The sequence below is a fragment of the Cyprinus carpio genome, chromosome A8 (assembly GCF_018340385.1).
Source record: "Cyprinus carpio isolate SPL01 chromosome A8, ASM1834038v1, whole genome shotgun sequence".
Lineage (NCBI taxonomy): Eukaryota > Metazoa > Chordata > Actinopteri > Cypriniformes > Cyprinidae > Cyprinus > Cyprinus carpio.
The window spans coordinates 9,542,159-9,558,171 of NC_056579.1; the positions used below are offsets into that span (position 1 = coordinate 9,542,159).

At 38.8% G+C, this 16,013-nt stretch overlaps 1 protein-coding gene across 1 annotated transcript in view; it reads right to left on the reverse strand.

Moving 5' to 3' along the window:
* The window catches only part of LOC109057732 (semaphorin-6B-like), a 110,607-nt gene extending 99,780 nt beyond the window's left edge, over positions 1-10,827 (reverse strand). Inside the window, exon 1 of the mRNA XM_042763021.1 lies at positions 10,011-10,827. The gene's annotated coding sequence lies outside the window, so the exon portion shown is untranslated. The remainder of the gene's footprint in view (positions 1-10,010) is intronic.
* Between the last annotated feature and the right edge of the window lie 5,186 nt (positions 10,828-16,013).

The window sequence follows — 16,013 nt, forward strand, 5'->3', positions numbered from 1 at the left end:
GCATAGAGGAGAAAAAAATAATACATTATATGGAAAATAATGTGGTTTTTGAACCTTAAACACATTGCATTACACCAAATACATAAAATAATGTTCTTTTTAGCAGCATCATATGACCCCTTTAAAGGTTCCCTGTGTAATACATAGCAATAGCTGATAGAGAACTTCCTCCATATGGCTTTGCCATCACAGAAATAAATGACATTAAATAAAATTTTATTGAAATAGAAAACAGTCCTTTTAAATTGTAATAATTCAAAAACACTTTTTAAAAACAGCAAACTTTTTACAAAATAGTATATGTACCAAAATGAATCGAATCAAAATAATAAAAAAAAATAAAAAAATAAAACTGAGAGCTTGTTAATCAGAATCAAAATAAAATCAAACTGATACCCACCCCTAACTGGAGCCAATGATTGAGAACATACTTGACAGTATGTGAAATATGCATCAGACAGTCCAAGAATGGTCCCTAGCCATACTGTCAGAGGAATAATCTCTCACTTTCATCAAAATTTTAGGCTCGATTAATTTTCACAGTGGGGAATTCTAGTGTTTTTTATGGACGCCACTTGGTAATTACTCTGTCATCTCTCATGTGTGTGCTTTTTGTGTTCAGTAGCGGTGGTTTATTATGCCGGTGTGTTGCATGTTTGACGTCCGCTAAAAAAAATCTGACTTTCAAGTATTTGTTAGGTTTAGCTTACAGTTTATTTATAGAACTAAACATTGCAGCGTAGAGATTGTTTACCTTCGGTGGACCCGTGTGAAATGCTAAAAGGGGACGTGAGACAAAGAGCGAGAGTGCAGTTCAGAAAACGAACAACTGGCCCAGCTGTTCAGAGAGTCTTATCTCATGAATAAGAGGAGAAATCTGACCCAAGGAGCCCCAAGCTGTTCCCCCATAACTAGCGTGAACACTAGACTTCTCCTCTGCCACGCTGCTTCAAAGGAACTTTGTTGTCACCACTTATGGTACAGACAACAGTCCTAAGAAACGAGGCAGGTGAAACCGCCCTAAACAAGCCAGCGTGAAAGAAAGAAAAGCAGCACCCTTAAAAGCCCAAGTGCAGTCTTTAACATTTGGCAGAGCGAGTGCTCTCCCGTGTTGGAGAGACTGTGCAGTCAACCCTGCGGCGATGCAATTAAACTCACTCATACAGAGATTCATCAATAAACCTAGCATTAAAAAAAAGCACTCGAGATTGTTTACCACAACATATTCCTAGCATGATCTGGAAAGGTTTAAATATCCCAGCCAATTTGCTCAGTATTTCCACACCAGCCCTTGCGGCTTCCTTTGGTGCAGGGAGGAGCCTCATGTCGACCACCGCTAATGTGGTGACCTGATGCCACAGCGTGTTGTGCTTCATATAACCTCTCACAGACCTCGAAGTCATGACAGACATGGGGCAGGAGGACAGAGCGGAGCGTTCTCAGGGACGGTGGTCTCCGGCGGATCATTTCTAGAGTTTACACTGACAGTATCAAGTTTCCTTGACGACAGCGGTGGCAGTGATGCTGGGCAGGCTGAGGGAGAGGGAGAAATAAAGCAGGGGTGACATGCTATGCTATTTATACTGAGCAAGTAGATAATTTTTTAAAGGTTAGCCTGTGAGCAAAGCATAAACAATCATTCTGTGATTGTGTGTGTGTGTGTGTGTGTGTGTGTGTGTGTGTGTGTGTGTGTGTGTGTGTGTGTGTGTGTGTGTGTGTGTGTAAAAGAGAGAGAGATGTCCCTGCGGCACTAAGAGGAAGAGTGTGTCACATGATTGCCAGGCTGTTTGCCCGGGATACAAGGCTCTCTTATGCCAAAGGTCTGTGTGTGCTGAGAAAGGGGACAGAGAGAATAATTCTGCTCTTTAAGATAACGGGGCAAACAAAAATGAGCTACAAGTATTTATAGATCACTCAAAAGCTGTTTAATATGATAGTTCAGCCAAAAAAAAAAAAAAAAAAAAAAAAAAAAAAAAAAATGACATTTGTCATTTTTTCACTCCCACGTCGTCCCAAATCTATATGATGTGGTATTTATTGCTACAAAAATGACAAACACCACCATAGAAGTAATCCATATAACATGAAGCTATTATTCACTAATAATCTTGCCCTCCATGGAGCCGAGTTGGTGAGTTTAACTCAAGAATTGATTCAGATGTGCAACTGAATGCAGTTCACTAAGAACTACCTCATTCATAAATTAGACTAATTTGGTTCTGGCATGTCACTCACTGATTCAAAACTGCATGCAATATTAAGATCTGTTTTCAGAAAACACATCTGCTCTCATTGGAAATTCATCTTTTTCTTGTTTTAAAATGTGTTGAGAAAATTTTCAGTCTTTTTTTGTCCAATGTAGATCAATGGTAGGCATAACTGTTTGGTGACCAATATTCTTCAAAAGATCTACTTTTGTGTTCAGCAGGAGAAAGAAATTCATAAAGGCATGGAATGACACAAAGGTGAAAAAAATGATGACAATTTTTATTTTGGACTGAACTATTCTTTTAAAGATGTTTAGAAATTTTTACTGTTCAATGCAAACAAATTGTTTTGCAGTGTGCCCTTGTGCTCTGTTAGTGCAAAATGACAAAACCAAAGAAACACTTGCAGGATTTAGCATGCTGAAGTGGGAGTTAGCGATGTTAACGGCTGGGCTAAGCTTCATAGCTCAACTCAGAAAATCTGTCATTCTTTCTCCCTCTCTGTCTCTCTATTCAGCCTGACACAGAAATGCCAGCCGCCTTTGATGCTGACCACAAAAACAAGTTATTAAAAGGCTTGAAAGGGGGTATGAATATTCACATGGGGGAATTGAGAGGAGAGGAAACCCAGAAGCCTGACAGCAGGGTGAGCAGTCAGGCTCCTGTCTCACTAAATGATTCAAACACAAATCCATTCAGGTTGTTATGAGCACGCCAAGGTGAAAAACATTTACATACAAATACAAATATTCTATGACACACACACACAAAGGCTACAGAAACTGATTAGCATTATTCCTCTTCACTAGAGCAAAATCCATCACTGTGAATGTGCTGCAATTGATTTGAAATACATTAGCAAATTGTCATCTGAAACCAAGAATTGTAATCCCTAATCAAATGGGTGAGAGCTCTCTCTTTCCATTTTCACTCTCTTCTATTTACATGTGCAAGCCCAAAATTGCTGTGCGTTTTCCCCACATGGAGAAGTGCTCTTAACAAGCGAGGACACTCAACATCAAAGATTTTGGCTTTTTGTCAAGGCGTTTCAACTGAACGCCAGATTGATTCATATGGTGTCTGTGTGTGTGTGTGTCTGACATCATCCCAAGGGAACACCAGCCTGTGTTACAGCAACTGCCCGCTGACACTAGACCTGTTGCCTCCAGATGGCCTCCACCACACACACACACACACACACACACACTCAAACCGTTCTCTTCAGCAAAAGAGTGATATCTTTTCATCTCTGGTTCAATATTAAGTGTTCTCTTTCACCCTCCATAAGCTCCAATCACTACGAATCTATGATGTGCTGGCACATTATTATGTCTGTAGTTAAAGTCATGAATAGCTCTACATTGTACTGTATTGAAGCAGTCATGCCAATTAAGCTTTATTAAACATGCAGAGACAGCCAGAGAGAGATGAATCTATATAAGATTTTAACGACACTATAACGAAAAATCAAGTAAAACTAATTGCAATATGATTGATACATTAAAGCATAGTTCACCAAAAGAAAATTAAAACAGTCTACATAATGCAATCTTATAGCTCATGTCTTTTGAAATCCATTTGACTATGAAAGTCATTATTACAAGCTTTTGAGAGATAAACAGTATTTCTATCATTGTATACTTGTTATTCATATCTTAGTATACATGATATACTCCTATCATACCTACTTATATACTATATAAATAAGTGTGTGTGTGTGTGTGTGTGTGTATGTGTGGGTGTTATATATAGAATATATATATTTCTAAAATAATGTATTGATTGTTTTAAGACGGAAAACATACAAAAAGAGCATAAAAAACACAGTATTACAGTAATGAGAATTTAATGAGAACCATCATTAAGAGTAATGAGAATTTGGTGGAAAAATTTGCTTTGATTTAATGTAATTAATGTAATGTATTTTGTTTTTACGGTAAAAATATAACTAATTTTTTTTCTTGAGCATAATATCATTTCTTATTTTCTTACTGTTGTTTTGTGACATGTCTTCGTGAGATTCACCCAAAGAAAGAGAGGTAGTCATCAGATGCACACCGTAGCATGGGTTCTGTGAGTTGATTTGTGCAGCAAGGTTTCTATACATTAATTGGTTCCTCTGAGTTCTTGATTTAAATGTTTTTCGGCCGCCAGCATCCCGCCTGTCCGTTAAACAACAACAATCCCTCTCCAGAGGCCCATCTCTTTCTCGTTTTTCTCATCCGCTCTCATGACTACCTCACTGTCTGGCATCTCTCCTCCTGCCCTCTGTCCTTTGCCCTCTCCCTCTTTTTCCCTTTTCCATCTTGAGCCCCACATTCATTTCAGGGCTACTTTGTTCAGTGTCTCTCCCTCGCTCATGCATGATTGCATCCTGGGTTCACAGAATGAGGTACGCTGTTAATTACCTTGAGGCTGAGAATGAGCCACTCGGACAGACACAGAAAAGAGAGAACTGGAGGAAAAGGAAAGTCCATAAACACAAAGATAGATAAACATTTAACAGTGGCTCTGGACTGTGCAAACAGCTCTTTCTAGCAGATTTCCAGTTGAGAGGAAAGACAGAATTGTGTTCTGGGTTAAAATCACCTCTGTGGGGACAAAGAGATGCTGTAAAACGAACATCCTCCGGTGTTTTTATCCACAGAAAAGCAGGAATGTTTCCTCAGAGGCTCAGTGAGTCATCTATGGCTTCATCCTTCTCATCAACACGCACACTTCCTGTCTACCTGAGAGAATGTGTTATCACACCAGCTGCAGAGCAGCACCAGCCAAAAACACCAAGCAACAATGTGAGGATTTTTGTGTTGGGGTGTGTGTGCATATGTATGTAGGTGAGATCAAGAGAGTGATAGACAGATGTAGCCTGAGGTGAGATAAAGAAAAAAAAGATTTAGTGTGTGTAAATCTGTTTAATATGACCTGGTGTTAAGATAAATCTCGAATGAGGGGTACAGTGTTAAATATAGGTTTAAACAAAGTCCTAAATATTTGTGATCTTATTCAAAGCACATTTGGAGGTAGTCAAAAGCTTGCGTCCCTATCGTATTTGTATTGCAAAAGGGAGGGGAGGGGAGTGAAGTAAAAGGAAGGGATGGAAAACAGAAGAAACAAAAGGAAAAAGTAGAGAGAGTATAAGAAAAAAAGAAAAAAGACAAAAAGAAAAGGGAGAAAATTAAATAAATGGACAAAATAAATACTCGAAAGAAGTGAGAAATCAGAAACAAAGCGGAAGAGAAAAAGATGAAAGATAGAGACTGCATGTGTGATTAAACTGCAGGGAGAAGGGATCTTCGCTGAGGGGGAATGGAAGAGAAGCTCCATTACATTTTAATGGGAGGAGCCATGACCTCCAGCACCACCTTATGTAGAGGTCAGGAGAAGGGTTAACCCTCCAGGGTCAGAAGAATCACTGGAAATAAGGTTTTTAGCGGTCACTGGTTAATGTGTTTATTGCTCCCTCACTACGACTTCTATACTAACCTTCCACAGACATAAATGTGTGATGGGAAAACAGGGAATTGCGAGACCAGGCTGGTGAAAGATCAGGTGGGCATCTCAACTTGCGATTTTTGTACAGGCCCAGCGTGCTTCTCACCTTGTCTTTCAGCAAGCTCTACATGCTTAGTGAGAACATTGTTCTGGTCAATTTGTTCCTTTCAGAGCCCCAGTGGGCAGTGTCCTTTAGCCTAACAACACACTGAGAGAAAGCACTCTGTCTGGAAGGGTCTGACATCAAGACAAGTGTGAGGGAGAGACAGAAAACCATAGGGAGAGAAAGCAAGAGCAAGCGCTGTGCCAAAAAGGGATGGACGACGAAAGGGACGGTTTGAGATATGGAGAAAAGGGAAGGAAACCGGATGACAATAAAAGACTGATAAAGAGGACATGAATGAAATGGAGGGAGTTAAGGGGCCCTGCATTGGGGAGTGAGTGAACGGCGCCCCTCAGGGAAAGGACCGCCCCAAGAAGGGTCCATGGGGGGTTAAGCAGCCACAGGTGACGCAAAACCCCAAGGGCAACTGTAATGTCCCCTGTGACCACAGCACCTGTTCACTCGGCACACTGGCCTCAACACTTGCACTGAGGGGTGAAGTGCGGCTGTTGTGGGGGAGGGGTGTGCACTTGAACAGGGCACCTATTCAAGAAAACTTGGAACACCCTGTCAATTTCCCTTCATCCTCCTCTTCTAATCCCTCCCAATCACATTTTTGAATATCCTTCTAATTACATCCCAGTAAAATCAGCAGGAGGTTTACTCAAGCTCACTCGCACTGCATGTTGGGAAAGTTGCACATCTCAACCTAAGACTGGTAATAAAACAGCTCTGTGTTTGCTGTGGATTAGAACGGCTCCACTGAACAGTCTGTTAAGATGTAAAGTGTATTAAAGAACAATGCCAGCAGCCAAATTGAAGTTGTTGAGAACAAGAACAGAAACATAACTGGGTCAATGACATGACCAACTTTTTGTCTTATTAGTTTATTCAAAAATACATTAAAAATGCAACACTATTTTTAATGCATTTTCATCATGGGGTTCTCCACACATACAGCCATTTGAATAAGCCTATTTTATAATAAGCATGTTTTTAATATCTGAATGGGAAAAAAAGCATTTTGAGGAACTTATGATTTCTGTTTTGGGGGCCATGGCTAAAATGTTAAGGTGAAATTCCAAAGTCCTGAAAGAAATCTCCATTGGAAAATAATTAGAAAATATTATATTACTATTTCTTTGGAAAAAAATCTTGGTCTAAACAACTTGCAGAAAGAAAGAAAAAAAAAACAACATTTAACAGAAACTTATTTAATAGACTATGTGGCAAAGTTGATAAGTCTATTAAAATGTATCTAATTTATATAAGTTATTTATTAACATTCCAACCAACTTTAAAAGAATATTTAAAAAGAATTTTCAGAAAATAATGGATGTGTACTCTCACATGTATTGTACTGAATCATGTTTTTTGTTTTTTACTTAATGGTTGGTTATACCACTTAACATTTTTAGAGTCATCAGATTGAAGCGTTTCCTGAAAACAGTATAAAAGTATGTTTTTTTAATGCATTCAAAGAGCACTTTTCTAAGAATCTGCTGAAATGAAATGTTTTAAACTAAAAAAAAGTTTTAAAAGATTGTGGGCACTCTTATACATCATTGACCTAACTACAGAGCAAGTGACTGCTTCATTTCTTGCTCATAAAAAACTGTGCTGCGCAACAATTGGAGTTAAAAAGGGAACACTGAAACCGATCTATTCTGAGTCGTACACTTCCTGTGCACTTCACACATTGTGTGCTGTGGTGCTAATGATAATTCAGTGTGTAATGAGTGGTTTTGTATGTATGCTAGAAGAGGTCAATGGCACGCTCACACAAATGACACCCTCAGTCATGAATTATGGGCCTCATGGACTGTCGAAATGAAAAAGTGTGGTGCTTAAGCTGGACTAAAACTAAACAAAGAAGATGAATGATGATAACCCAATTCACAATGCAAAAACTGAACAGCTCTAATGACTGCCATCGTGTTTGAGACCTTTAGTCATGTAGACAGTTTTTGCCTCAAAAGAACAAATCCTGTCCAATAAGCCAGAGCGGTTGGTAGAGAAAGCAGGCTGCTATCCTATCCACATCTTACCTTTCCTTCACTAAAGGACAATGTCTCCAGTTTTTACCTCCTTTCTCATCTGCTCTCTCTCCCAGGTTCTTTCAAAACGCTCTCACCCTTAGGGACTTCACTCCTTCTTTCTCTTTTTCCAGTCCACAAACCTTAAAGGATAACAAAAGACAGTGCAATGGCTATTTGAATTTGAAACAGGGGGACTATGACAAAAACCATGTCTCACAGTGAAGCAGCAGACTGACCGGTGCTGAAAGGCCAGCCATTCATGAAAGGTCACCCTCATTTTGAGAAAGGAAGACAAAAAATACTATTCTGAAACAATGCAACCCACTTAGTTGGTGGAAAATGAACAGCTGTTGAATGGGTGTATGATCAAACACCTGGATGATACCAAAAGTAAAACAAACATGCATAAACACCCACCAACCACACTCTCTTAGATTCAAGGTGCCTATCAAGAACTGTATAGGACTGTAAATGAGCCATGTGGTTCTTTGTAGACTAAAAGAGCTCTGGATGTTTCATTATAGGGTTTTCAGATCAGTGTACTGGTGTGTGGGTTCTAAAAGCACAAGAACATAGGCTTCCTAAAGAACTACAGATTAAATAGCCTAGCTCTTTGTGAAACTTAAATAGGTCCTGCTATATGAAATCTGACAGTAATATCCTTCTGGTTGTAATTGGAACTTTTATTTTTAAGAGTGCAGCTCTAATGTCAGTTCATGAGAAACGGGGTGAATGAGGAAAGAACAATGACACCTAGATTTATGTTCTATTTAACAGCTACCATTCACAGTTTTTACAATTGGTTTTAGTCATAATTGCATTTCTAAATATAGTGCATTTTCTAAAGTCTTCGAACAGTCAGCACAACAGAAGAGCCTGCAGACTATAAACAGTAAATCATTTTGCTACTGCATTCAATGACCACATCATTCAAAATTCATGAAATCGTTTCTCACTCACAGACAACCACGATATGAGTCTACACATTTCTCAAAACCGTTTCAAAAATATTCACAAGTGGCAAGAACAAGAGCAAGTTCAAGAATCTGCAATCTATTTGTACAGAAAAGAAAAACGGGCTGAATACAGGCCTACCCCATGATTTCCCTTTGAGCTGACAACATTTTTCTGTCAATTTCGTTATCATCAGTGCAAAAGAGCCCATCTTTGAAATGTCATGTAAACACGGCTGACTGGGACAGATCAGGCATGCTGAGAGATTTTTCTAGGATCAACACAGAAGGCATTCAGAGTGATATAGATGCATTATGTTTCCATATTGGTGCCAGTTTGTTGGATTAAAGGTGGATGTGTTGCACAGATATGTGCAGATGCTTGTATTTGTTTTACAGTATCAAGACTACATTTTTTAGTGGAATTACCATATGCAAAAAGTAAAGCATGCTGAAGCACTGCTGCATGCAACACAACAAAGAGCTGTCATTCTTGTTTTACAAAAGACTCTGTTTCTGTTTAAAAAAGAAAAGATGTTGTAATTCTCAGTGTTTTGATGAGTGTGAATTTTAGTCAGGTTATGGCAGAATGAGTTCATTTGTTTAGGGGACTTAAGTGCATTTGAGATTAATTGCTGTGTCAAGTTACAAAAGATAACTGTGTGAACAGTTTGGAAAAAGTACACTCAGTTTGGAGAAATGCACTTATCCACTTGTAAAAGACTGCACAAACGCAGTCGACCTGAGAGCAAAAGGCTACATTAAAATAATAAATCGAGGCATATGAGAGAAATAAAATGAAATAAGACAATCTTTTAAGACTTGCATTTGATAAAATAATGTCATAACTTAGAGCTCAAACTAATTGTAACGCTCAGATATGCTGCAAGTAAAGTGATATTGCTGTCAAAACATTAATATTTCCAAAACAGCTACTGTAAAATTATTCATTTCTGCACCCCGAATTTCATGGACAACATCAAATCAGAACAACGACCAACAATTCTCTAAATCATGTCTAAATATAAAAATCATAACATGTCTACAATTAACAATATTCTAAGACTATAATATCCTTAAGTGTAAAAACATTACAATTCAGGGGCGCTCGAAGAACCAAACCCATCATCGCAATAGTGAGATGGAGAGAAAAACCCCGTAACAACTACTACAATACAGAACAGAAGCTTATAATTTGGTAAACCAGCACACTTACCGATATCAGCCGCGGGAAACGGTGAGCCACGGTTCTGTGAATGACTCGCCTCCTCGGGACTATAATCCAGAATGACTGAGAGGGAAAGAGAGGAGTGGAGAGGAGGGGTCCGCGTGAAATCTACTCCTCTCTATCGCACCTGTCTCTTTGTAGATCTGATCCCTGATCTGACATCCTTAAGACAACTGTGTCCAAAGCCCCAACAACTAAGCCCCCGCCCAAACGTACACAACGACACCTGTCCCCGGGTTAAAAAAAAAAAAAAAAAATACACCGCGCAACAAGGCTCGTTTATGCTACTCGTGAACAAATGGCATTCCCGACTTGGTCCTGCAGCCGATGTATTCCTCTTTGGACAGCCATCCAGTATCCAAGAAGTCGTTTGCTATAAGCGGGGATAAACTGCTTTATGCCTAACAAATGATGGCAAAACAGTCCACGCCAGCGCAGCCAGCTGTGTTTTACGAAAACGTGTCCGTGTGGGCTGGAAACACTTGCCTTATCAATCACCTCCCGCTACAGTAGTTATTCAGTGCTGCGCCAGTACGCTCCTGAGCGCACGGAGAAAGAGGCACGTTCGTTTGTTTGGTGCGCGCGGCGCTGCCTACGAATTTGAGTCCAGCCTCTGGAATCCCGTTGAAGGAAACTCTTATTGTCTGGTAGAAATGCAGTATTTCCAGCAATCCCTAGTGTGTAGCCCGCGGCTTGTGGTCTGAGAGAGAAAGATCACGCGTTTGCTATCTCAGCGCTGTTGTAAGTCTGTCACCCACAGCTATTCAAACGCAAGTCAATGCCAAAACCTGACGCAGAATAGAGCTGCGAAGTGCGGACTGGAGCGGAATTAATTTGTTGTTAATCACTTGGGGTTAGGAAATAAATCAGCGAGCGATACTTGGACGAGGGGATCACTCTTGGTTTAGAAGCGAAAGTGGCAACGTAAGTAAATTTAATTTGGAGACCGAGTGAGCGAGCTTGAAATACATCTGTTGAGGCAGGTTAAATAGTTTAAATCTAAAATATAAATATACAAACATGAAATAATAATAAACCAAAGCAAGGTCCCATTTTAAAGTCACCATGAAATCAAAGTTGACAAATGAATTTTATTTCATTTATAATATTTTTTTAATGGAATACTGGAGTTTTTATTATAAATGATTCCTCCGTGCACATCATTAATTTTTAAAAGGTAGCCTATGTGACTCAATCAAAATTTCTCTCTTCCTAAAAATCACATTTCTTCTCTGATGACGTGTGCGCTGCCGTGAGGGCGGGACAATAATCCCACCCTTCCAGCAACCTGTCCAGTCAATTCCCGATTGCTCTTTTTTTCTCGTTCAAGACGCCGTTTCAATTGAATTCACATAGACGTGTGCACCAAAGGACGTTAAGTATGATGATTATGATAACTATAAAGTTTTATTAATTGTTCTAATTCTATGACAATATGGCAGTCCACACCACAATTACAATGAAAACGCTAATATCGTAAGAATCAATTTAAGAATGAATTCCAGCTGATGAACAATAAGAACATTGACAGCCAATCAGAATCCACTCAACAGTACACCTGCTATATGAATTACAGTTTGACATACGACAACGAATACAGGTATTTGCGTTCACATATTTCCATAAAGTATGTTTCATAGTACATAGCTGCAATAGAGCCATCTTTTTAGTGTTTGAGGGCTGCCATATTTTCATATTTTAGTACAGCTTTATGCTGCATTGTCTTTACACTGAATTTGAAGCAAGTACACATAAAGATGGCTTAAACACTCTCAAGATGATAATTTGATTTCTGTTATGCACATTTCAGGGGACCTAAAAGTGACAGAATGCTAATAGCCTGTATATAATATTCCTTTCTGTGGCTTTTAGGGGCCATTGGGATGCACACATTTACAATTACATATTATCTCAACTGAAAAAATAAATAAATAAATTAAAAATGTGTATACAGGTGAGATTTTCATAAGACAGTTAGGGAGGGTAATAAACAAAGCTCTCCTCCTGTCTCTTCTTCTTTTCCTCATTCCTCTATCTGTGATCATACTCAAGATATAGTAAGGAGTCTAGATAATAATAGATGAGTCGGCTCAGTGCAAACAGTAAAGCGTTATTCAAGAGTTAGTGACTTCATCAGCTGAAGATGCCTTGGGCATGTACATGAATGACTAGACATTATCAGACAGATAATAAACACACCTGAAAAAGTCCCTTTTAATAATCTCATGAGCATTTCCTCAACATGACTCAAACTAATTGTTTACGTATAGAAAAAGAAAACATCTGTGTGTGTGGTGTATGTATATCATACATGATTTAGAGTAAAGACAGCATAAGAACCATTGTGACAATTCAGGCCCTTGCACACAAAGTCAGTATGATTTGCTGCTGTCACAGTTGGGGTAATTGAGTTGGCTGAGCCCTAATGGTTCACAGTTACCCAGTATGATTTTCCTTATTGTGATCTTTTAATAAAAAGTATCAAATTAGGCCAAAGAAACTTTCTCTTTGTTCACTTCTCCACATTTGATGTGAAGTAAAGCTCTCACAAGAGAGCGATATGGAACTGACAACAAATAAATAAACAAAAGAGAAGCACAGTTTTGTTCTTCCTGGCTTTCATCCCACACTGCTGCTCTGAAACGGTGCATTTGCTTCAAACCCGGGCCACAAAACCATGTTGGGAACACGAAATGAGGCAGTTTATCAAAGACAAAGAACTTTGAAGAGCAACATTTTTTAGCTTTTACTCCTGCTAGAGAAGCATCCAAAGATCACCCTGAATCAGCGCAGTGCTAACTCTGAAACAGTTGTCATTCTTAGTCGCAATGCTAAAATAATGTTCCTGTCTTCTGCTCCCGGCTAACTCTGGTTGCCAGGTGTATACATGGGGTATTGGGTGAGATAAGAACAGTGACGTCAACATTACGCCACAATATGAGGTGCAATGTGATATCTCTGGGTAATGACGTATATTGTAGCTGAGGGGTAGCATTGCATGTGATCAAGCACAATTGAATTACTTGCAGTCACAAGCCAACCATCATGTCTCCATTTCTTTGTGATTTGATTGCAGGTCCTAATGGCAGCCAGCGAATAGCCGTGCAGTTTATTCCATGTTCATATCCATTATTATTAGAGATGTCTAGGTTTTTAATGGCATGGGATACTTCAGTTTCTCCCCATTGCTTCAAATACACAGTGGCTTTACAGTAGCTTTGCTTTTGTTCTTGCAGTAACAAGATTTCACTCCATAATTCTATATCATAAAGCACCATATAGATCATTGTGCTATAGCTTGAAGCCAAACAGCCTAATGGTCTACATATTCTCAATCATATAGCTGTCTAAAAGCTCCAACGTCTTATTTTTTCATGAGCAGAAAACCATGCAACAAGTGCCAAATGCAACAGTAAGTTGAGCCCTAGGTGACTTTTATCAGCCACCCAAATCCAAGCCTCTTTCTTTACTGTTTTCGCTATAATCGCAAGCACATGTACAAATCGAATCAACAGCATTATTACTTGTGCCTCAATGAACATACTCTCCATGGAGTCTTGACTCAATGTTCGTGAATGCAAATGCAATTACAGGTCATTTGAACTTGGTAGATGTCCAGTGCTGATAAAAATGCAGCTGGTTTGGACCAGTCTAACAATCTATTGTGCTTGAGAGGGGAGTTTGGTAGCTGTGTCAATGACATTTTGTTCTCTCTCTCTTTTTTTTTTTTTTTTTTGGTCTTATCTATTAATTTATTCAGAAATATAAAAAATGCAATTCATACATACAATGACTAGAACGTGCCTCTTCTATGATAAGCATGTTTTTCATTTCTGTATTAAAATTAATTTGGAATTTTTTATGGATGACATAAAATCGAAAATGTCAGGGTAATACAAAAGTGATATCATAATGAAGAAAAAGACCTCATTAAAAGAATGAAATATTTGAAGAAAAAAAACTTAAGTAGTTTGGCATAACAAAACTGCTTCACTGCTTATTAAAATTTTGAAGAACTTTTGTCCTCCTAATCAAAGTCATGTGGTTTAATGAACTTGAATAAACATGCAAGGAGGAATCATAAAACAGAAAATAATATCAGAGAGGACTCCTGCGGACCATCATGACTATGCTTCAAGGTCAGTAAGATTATTAAAATATCAGATAATGTGACCCATTTATGACAAAGCAAGATTAATTCAGGTTGTAAAAATGTCAAATACAAATACAACAACAATAATAAAAAGTAAATTAAAATTACCTTGAAAAACTTTTATTCCTAAGAAAATCACACTCGTGCATTTTAAACAAATTTTTTACTTATTATTACTATTGTAGTTGACTTTTTATTATTGTCATTGTGTTAAATATTAAGAAAGAGAAGATAAAGCTATAGAAAAGAGTCTCACATCTCTTTTCTCATTGGTCTATATGCCACAGTTGAAGGCCTTGTTTGGTAAGGTAGCTGCAGTCTATGATGAGGTCGTCACGGTGGTCTAACTGCGAGCAGATTAGCGATCTCACCTCAGCCAGAGTGCTGAACACACTGTAGCCACTGACCCACCAGCAACCCACACCTGACATGATCCCAGAGCAATAAACAGGGGCTGGTGTGAGTGTCAAGGACATTAAAAGCCTCTAGAAAGAAAAAAACATACAGAAATGTGGGTTCATTTATGGTGTGTCGTGGCCTAATGGTTAGAGAGTCGGACTCCCCAATCAAAGGGTTGTGAGTTCGAGTCTCGGGCCGGCAGGAATTGTAGGTGGGGGGAGTGCATGTACAGTTCTCTCTCCACCTTCAATACCACGACTGAGGTGCCCTTGAGCAAGGTGCTTTATGGTGCTTTATGATATAGAAGTATGGAGTGAAATCTTGTTACTGCAAGAACAAAAGCAAAGCTACTGTAAAGCCACTGTGTATTTGAAGCAATGGGGAGAACCCCCAACTGCACCGAACCCCCAACTGCTCCCCGGGCGCCGCAGAATAAATGGCTGCCCACTGCTCCGGGTGTGTGTTCACAGTGTGTGTGTGTGTGTTCACTGCTCTGTGTGTGTGCACTTCGGATGGGTTTAAATACAGAGCACGAATTCTGAGTATGGGTCACCATACTTGGCTGAATGTCACAGTCACTTTATGTCACTTTATGTCACCAAGGACATTAAAAGCCTCTAGAAAGAAAAAAACATACAGAAATGTGGGTTCTCTGAAAATACACGATGGGTTTTTGTAACCCTTTAGCTTTCATTGTGTTGCCCCAGAGACAATGGTTTTTGTTTCACCTCACTATAAATGTTCAGATGAGTTTGGTAAAATGCTTCTAAAAATGTCAGGCCAGGAGCAGAGGGGTGTATTTCTAGCCATCTCACATGCTTGCTGCCCACTCAGGGACGTTTTTGATGAGTTCCTCGCAATTGTGTAATGGAACCCAACTGTTAACTGCACAGGACATTTCAAAGATTCCAGAGTTTTGTGGAACACTGGACTCGTTCCAAAGAACACAGCGAAAGCATTCCAGGAAACAACATGGAATGACGATGAAATGTAAACAGTAAAATCACAACACATATTCTGTGATGACACATTACACGGGTTTGTCAGAGGGATAAATTCACAGCGTTTGTTGCAGATGTTGTCTGAGGTTTATTTAAATCTTAATGTATGGTGACAGAATGTTTTAGATTAATGAGTGATGTCAGTCGATGTAAAGCGATTAAATTAATTAACTGACTAATGTAGAACATTAAATTTACTCAGAAGTATATTTAAAAATTGGACAAAAGAGTCACAAATTGCATGTATATATATATATAAAACCTATATGTACATATGTATAAATTAAATACATAATCGGTTCATCTATATAAAGAGTCAAACCAAACAGAATGTTTAGGATTCTACACACTGCAGTCACACCAAAACTGAATTCTGTGCAAAGACAATGTTGATTAAAGTTAATCATAATCATAGCCAGCAGCTTTCTTCTTCACAAA